Source organism: Palaemon carinicauda, chromosome 24, assembly GCF_036898095.1.
Source record: "Palaemon carinicauda isolate YSFRI2023 chromosome 24, ASM3689809v2, whole genome shotgun sequence".
Classification (NCBI taxonomy): domain Eukaryota; kingdom Metazoa; phylum Arthropoda; class Malacostraca; order Decapoda; family Palaemonidae; genus Palaemon; species Palaemon carinicauda.
In genome coordinates this window covers 98,622,370-98,629,325 of record NC_090748.1, presented here as the reverse complement: position 1 = coordinate 98,629,325, position 6,956 = coordinate 98,622,370, and the positions used below count along the sequence as shown (strand labels likewise).

The window sequence follows — 6,956 nt, the reverse complement described above, 5'->3', positions numbered from 1 at the left end:
TATATATATATATATATATATATATATATATATATATATATATATATATACAGTATATATATATATATATATATATATATATATATATATATATATATATATATATATATATACAGTATATATATATATATATATATATATATATATATATATATATATATATATATATATATATATATATATGAAAGGTGTATTTTAATGCAATCACTGTTATTGAAATATTCTATTTTAATTGTTCATTACTTGTATTTTATTAATTTCCTTATTTCCTTTCCTCACTGGGCTATCTTTCCCTGTTGGACCCCTAGAGCTTAGAGCATTCCGTTTTACCAACTAGGGTTGTAGCTTAGCTAATAATAATAATGATATACAGTAGGCCCAATCATACAGTGCTCTCTGTGGCTCTTACAACATCTACAACAAAATAGCATAGGTTTTTCCATTGAATGTTTGCGGAGATTTAAAGAAATTAGTATTCCATAACTTATAATCTATCATCTATCTCTCTCAAACACATACACAATTATACTCAATCTTTTTTAATGAGGTGCATTTGCAATGACTCGCAGCGGTGCCCTTTTAGGTCGGAAAAGTTTCACTGCTCTCTGATTGGTTGGAATTATCTTGTCTAACCAATCAGCGATCAGGAAACTTTTTCCGAGCTAAGAGGGCACCCCTGCTAGCCGGTGCATATCTGCCTCACTAAAATCGCGTCCAGATACACGTAGCCTACACTTAAAAACACAAAATACAATACCTGTTGTTCTTCAGGCGAAGGATTCTCTGGGAATAAGGAAGAGAGATTCTTCGGCCATTCTTGCAAGTCCGTGCCAGATTCCACTAGGAAGCCAGGCACGAACTGAGCCCCGATGGGCTGCTCTGTACCAACAATAGTACTAAGACTAGTAACATTATTCTCTGGTCTGCTTTCATCGTTTTCACTTGGCAGGGAAACTGTTCAATGAATAAAGCTTTACTATGAAAGTATTTTCAATTTACGTCTGAGAGTTTTTTTAGATTGAATGAGAATTAATTGTTGATGAATCTCTTAAAGGTTTAAAAGTCACTCATGAATGGCAGAGGCAAGGGACAGTGATATTGCCCTATCAAGCAGGACAATGCCCTAGAGGCTGACCATTTATTGTGTGATCAGCGCCCAAGCCCCCTCTCCACCCAAGCTAGGACTACGGAGAACCAGGCAGTGGCTGCTGATGACTCAGCAGATAGATCTATATGCTCCCCCAACACCCCACCACCTTAGCTCACAAGGATGGTAAGGTTGCAGACACTGAAGGCACTAACGAGTCTGAGCGGGACTCGAAGTATAGTCTAGGACTCTAGATACTGACAGAATTGCCAGAACGAATTAGAGAATAATTTAGTAGGTAGTAGGTTGGCCTGGGCACCAGCCGCCCGTTGAGATACTACCGCTAGAGAGTTATGGGGTCCTTTGACTGGCCAGACAATACTACATAGGACCCTTCTCTCTGGTTACGGTTCTTTCCCTTTGCGTACACACACCGAATAGCCTGGCCTATCCTTTACAGATTCTCCTCTGTCCTCATACACCTGACAACACTGTGATTACTAGACAATTCTTCTTCACACAAGGGGTTAACTACTGCACTGTTGTTCAGTGGCTACTTTCCTCTTGGTAAGGGTAGAAGAGACTCTTTAGCTATGGTAAGCAGCTCTTCTAGGAGAAGGACACTCCAAAATCAAACCATTGTTCTCTATTCTTTGGTAGTGCCATAGCCTCTGTACCATGGTCTTACACTGCCTTAGGTTAGAGTTCTCTTGCTTGAGGGTACACTCAGGCACACTTTTCTATCTAGTTCCTCTTCCTCTTGTTCTCTTAAAGTTTTTATAGTTTAAATAGGAAATATTTATTTGAATATTGTTACTATTCCTAAAATATTCTATTTTTCCTTATTTCCTTATTTCCTTTCCTCACTGGGCTATTTTCCCTGTTGGGGCCCCTGGGCTAATAGCATCCTGCTTTTCCAACTAGGGTTTGTAGCTTAGAATTTAATAATAATAACAATAATAATTTTTATTTTTCCTTATTTCCTTTCCTCACTGGGCTATTTTCCCTGTTGGGGCCCCTGGGCTTATAGCACCCTGCTTTTCCAACTAGGGTTGTAGCTTAGAATTTAATAATAATAATAATAATAATAATAATAATAATAATTTCAATTAAATTCAAGATTAGCGAAAGTTCCAGGGATATGATGATTAGGCCTACCAAGGCCAATAGAATCGAGGCCTACTCGATTTTCCCCCGAGTAGTGAATTAACACGACACACCACGAGGTATATAACCACGTATAACGTTCACTAGGTCACAACGGCATCTGAGGAACCTGGGTAGCAAGTTAACAACACTCCTACAAAGTTTTCTCAACAGGGCTACCAACGTGGAATTAAGGTCAAGTTAAAACAGTTAATTTACAGTTTCCTAATCCGTTTTACTATTACCAATGAAATTAAAATTATCATTATTATTGACCTAAAGACTTTTTCCTTGGAAACAATAAACCTTAGACTGATTAATAATTAGGAATAAAAGGCTCAACAAGCACTTGTGATTTTAAACAAATAATGATGTGGGTGGAAAAAAGAGCAAATGCATTTTGCTCCAGGAGCAGGTCATGGGGTTAGAGAGCATGATTACACGGGCGTGGGATGGCCGGGATTGGGCGTCATTAGAACCCGGAATTGAAAAGCTGGGGAAGAAAGTGCAATTAAAGAGGATCGGGCGTGATGTAGGGCATTATAATACAGTAGCCAACAGTAAATCTATCAAATGAAGATGAATAAAAGAAACAAAATGGAAAAGCGAACTAAAGCAAAATGAAAAGATACCATCAAAAGGATGTTAAAACCCGACGAAAATTAAGAAAAAAAGTCAAAATAGAAAAATAATGATGAGAGAAAAAGAAAAAGAAAAGAAGTACGCAATTAAACAACTGGTCTGACAGCAGATCGAGAAAGCTTAAAGTAGGTTTGTAGGTTACATGACATTGAAAAAGGCCTGTTTTCTCTTCCTCTTCCGTTTCTCTCGTCTATTCTCATTCTTCCCTACTCTCCTTATCTTCGTTTCTCTTTGTTTCCATGGATGTTGTCTCTAGTGAAATGTTTGGTGGGAAAAAGCAGGTTAGTTTTTGACAATCAACATGACTAGGCCTATGTTAAAACGCATAAGCTTTGTTTTAAGAACCCCCCCCTCCCTCTCTCTCTCTCTCTCTCTCTCTCTCTCTCTCTCTCTCTCTCTCTCTCTCTCTCTTTGATAGTCCCACTGTTAAGCAGGATCGGCCGCCCGTGTCAACTCTCTAGTGAAATGTTTGGTGAGAAAAGCAGGTTAGTTATTGACAATCAACATGACTAGGCCTATGTTGAAACGCATAAGCTTTGTTTTAAGAACCCCCCCCTCTCTCTCTCTCTCTCTCTCTCTCTCCCTCTCTCTCTCTCTCTCTCTCTCTCTCTGATAGTCCCACTGTAAAGCAGGATCGGCCGCCCGTGTCAACTCTCTAGTGAAATGTTTGGTGGGAAAAAGAAGGTTAGTTCTTGAGAATCAACATGACTAGGCCTATGTTGAAACGCATAAGCTTTGTTTTAAGAACCCTCTCTCTCTCTCTCTCTCTCTCCTCTCTCTCTCTCTCTCTCTCTCTCTCTCTCTCTGATAGTCCCACTGTAAAGCAGGATCGGCCGCCCGTGTCAACTCTCTAGTGAAATGTTTGGTGGGAAAAAGCAGGTTAGTTCTTGACACTCAACATGACTAGGCCTATGTTGAAACGCATAAGCTTTGTTTTAAGAACCCCCCCCCCCCCTCTCTCTCTCTCTCTCTCTCTCTCTCTCTCTCTCTCTCTCTCTGATAGTCCCACTGTAAAGCAGGATCGGCCGCCCGTGTCAACTCTCTCCGGGCTGAAAAGAGTGGAGAATTGGAAGTAGAGAATGCAAGTCACTACCAAACAGGAATAAAAGCGAGGATGCTACAACATTCTACTTAATAAACGAAGCAGTTTGCCTACCATCAAGAACATCTTTGTTTTTGACGTTGTTAGTAGTTTATACATGGCATATCTATTTTGACGTTGTTACTATTTCTAGCATGATTTATTGTTAATTTGTTCTCATCATTTATTTATTTCCTTATTTCCTTTACTCACTGGGCTATTTTTCCATTTTGGAGCCCTTCGGCTTATAGCATCTTGCTTTTCCATCTAGGGTTGTAGCTTGGCTAATAATAATAATAATAATAATAATAATAATAATAATAATAATAATAATAATAATAAAAGAATCTACATAAAATGGAAAGCACAACTTTAGAATATCATTTTATCCTGTAGAAGTCTGAAATAGACCGAATTTATTCGAGTGAACAAAACAATAGAAGCTTAGTGATCTTTATTTAACTATAATAATGAAATCTATTAAATTCCTCAGAAAGAAAGGCCAATAGATTCATCGTGAATGTGACGATACCGCGATTTGAACAAAAACCATACGATAAAGTCGTTATTCTGTATGATATTTCACACAGTAGGCCTAATGTCTGTTCCTGTTATGAAAACTAATGTTTACTATAAGCTTCTCTCTGGAAAAAAAGCCTAGACCTAGGCTCACCTCCGATCCCTGAATGCGCATGTTTAGTACTATAGAAGCTGAGATATATATATATATATATATATATATATATATATATATATATATATATATATATATATATATATATATATATATATATATATATATATATATATATATATATATATATATATATATATTTCATAATGAATAGTCCTTATGCCAGCACGTGTCTGCAACCTTACCCTCCTTGTGAGCTAAGGTTGGGGGGTTTGGGGAAGCCTATAGGTCTATCTGTTGTGTCATCAGCAGCCGCTGCCTGGCCCTCCCTCGTCCTAGCTTGGATGGAGAGGAGGCTTGGGCGCTGATCATATGTATATATGGTCAGTCTCTAGGGCATTGTCCTGCTTGCTAGGGCAATGTCACTGTCCCTTGCCTCTGCCATTCATGAGCGACCTTTAAACCTTTAAACGTGCTCTTGTGAATAAAATTATGATTAAGTCTAGCATCATTATAATGTACGTTTTCTATAATAATATTTAAATTAATATCATAGAAAACGGATAAAAATTCGCCTTTGATAGTCACCATGGCAACGTTTGTAAATAATCAAGAGAGTTTCTATCTGAGCCCTGATGGAAAAAGCCTCTTTAGTGCATTCTATAAGTGTTAACCATTACTACTAATGTATCAATCTATGCAATAAATTCTCCTGGTATAGAATTGCAGGCCACAGATCTATAATACAGGAGGATCAAAGCACTTCACAGGTAAGAAGATTTTTTTAGACATTTACAGATTCATATTTTCATTAATACATCACATTTCAGGTAAATATGATCACAAAGACCTTATTCTTTTAATTTCTAAACCTTAATATAAAAGTTATTTGCAAAGCACCTGTTCTTTGAATCCAATAATAACAAGATATAAATAAGACATGCTAAATATATTTTGACATATTTAAACAAAGGACTTTCTTTATGTTTGCAAGTGAACACATACCTTGTATAAACAGAGAGAGAGAGAGAGAGAGAGAGAGAGAGAGAGAGAGAGAGAGAGAGAGAGAGAGAGAGAGAGAGAGAGAGAGAGAGAGATATATTTTGACATATTTAAACAAAGGACTTTCTTTATGTTTGCAAGTGAACACATACCTTGTATAAAGAGAGAGAGAGAGAGAGAGAGAGAGAGAGAGAGAGAGAGAGAGAGAGAGAGAGAGAGAGAGAGAGAGAGAGAGAGAGAGAGAAATATATTTTGACATATTTAAACAAAGGACTTTCTTTATGTTTGCAAGTGTACACATACCTTGTATAAAGAGAGAGAGAGAGAGAGAGAGAGAGAGAGAGAGAGAGAGAGAGAGAGAGAGAGAGAGAGAGAGAGAGAGAGAGAGAGAGAATCATTATTATTACTGAGTACTTCATAACTACCAGATTGATAAAACGGACTCATTTGAAACTATGAAATGACAATATGACATATCGTGTAAAAACATTAATATGCAAATGTTCAATCTCTGCCTATCATAACGTTGTATAGCAGAACATTTAATTTGGCATAGGCCTACATTTGGTCCGTTACCTGTGGACAATAGCACGGAATTAACATAAGCTTATAAAGAATGTGGTTTAATATTAAAATGATAAAAATTATTATTATTATTATTATTATTATTATTATTCGAAGCAGAGTCTCATTTTATAATTCAACTACATCTGTGTAATATTTATTTCATTCTAAACAGTATCATCAAAATGATATTTACACAGAAGAGGGTTTTAGATTTATAGGCCTACTATAATTGTTTGATCATCTCTTGCATACAAAAAAAAAAAAAAAAAAAAAAAAAAAAAAAAAAAAACTCCAATTTTGACATCATTCATCAATCATCTTTCTTAAGTTATATGCAAATATTGAACATGTGGAAAACTGTAGTCATACCAGAATAAGAAATGTATCAGGTGCTCAGTGTGTTAAACGTGATTTAGTGGGCATTGAGACTAGGATTCTAAAGAGCTTTTTAGTCAACTATTCAAATACAATGCTTGGATCATGGCCAATGTATATTCTGTAACATTATTATTATTATTATTATTATTATTATTATTATTATTACTTGCTAGGTTACAGCCCAAGTTGGAGAAGCAGGATGCTATAAGCCCAGGGGCTCCAACAGGGAAAATAGCCCAGTGAGGAAAGGAATCAAGGAAAAATTAAATATTTTAAGAATAGTAACAACATTAAAATAAATGTTTCTTATATAAACTATAAAAAATTTAACAACACAAAAGGAGGAGAAATAAGATAGAATAGTGTGCCCGAGTGTACCCTCAAGCAAGGGAACTCGATCCCAAGACAGTGGAAGACCA

General features: G+C 36.3%; 1 pseudogene; it reads right to left on the bottom strand.

The window, feature by feature from the left end:
• LOC137617916 (complement C1q-like protein 3) overlaps nt 1-1,028 on the bottom strand; it is a 9,438-nt pseudogene extending 8,410 nt beyond the window's left edge.
• Nucleotides 1,029-6,956: the final 5,928 nt, after the last annotated feature.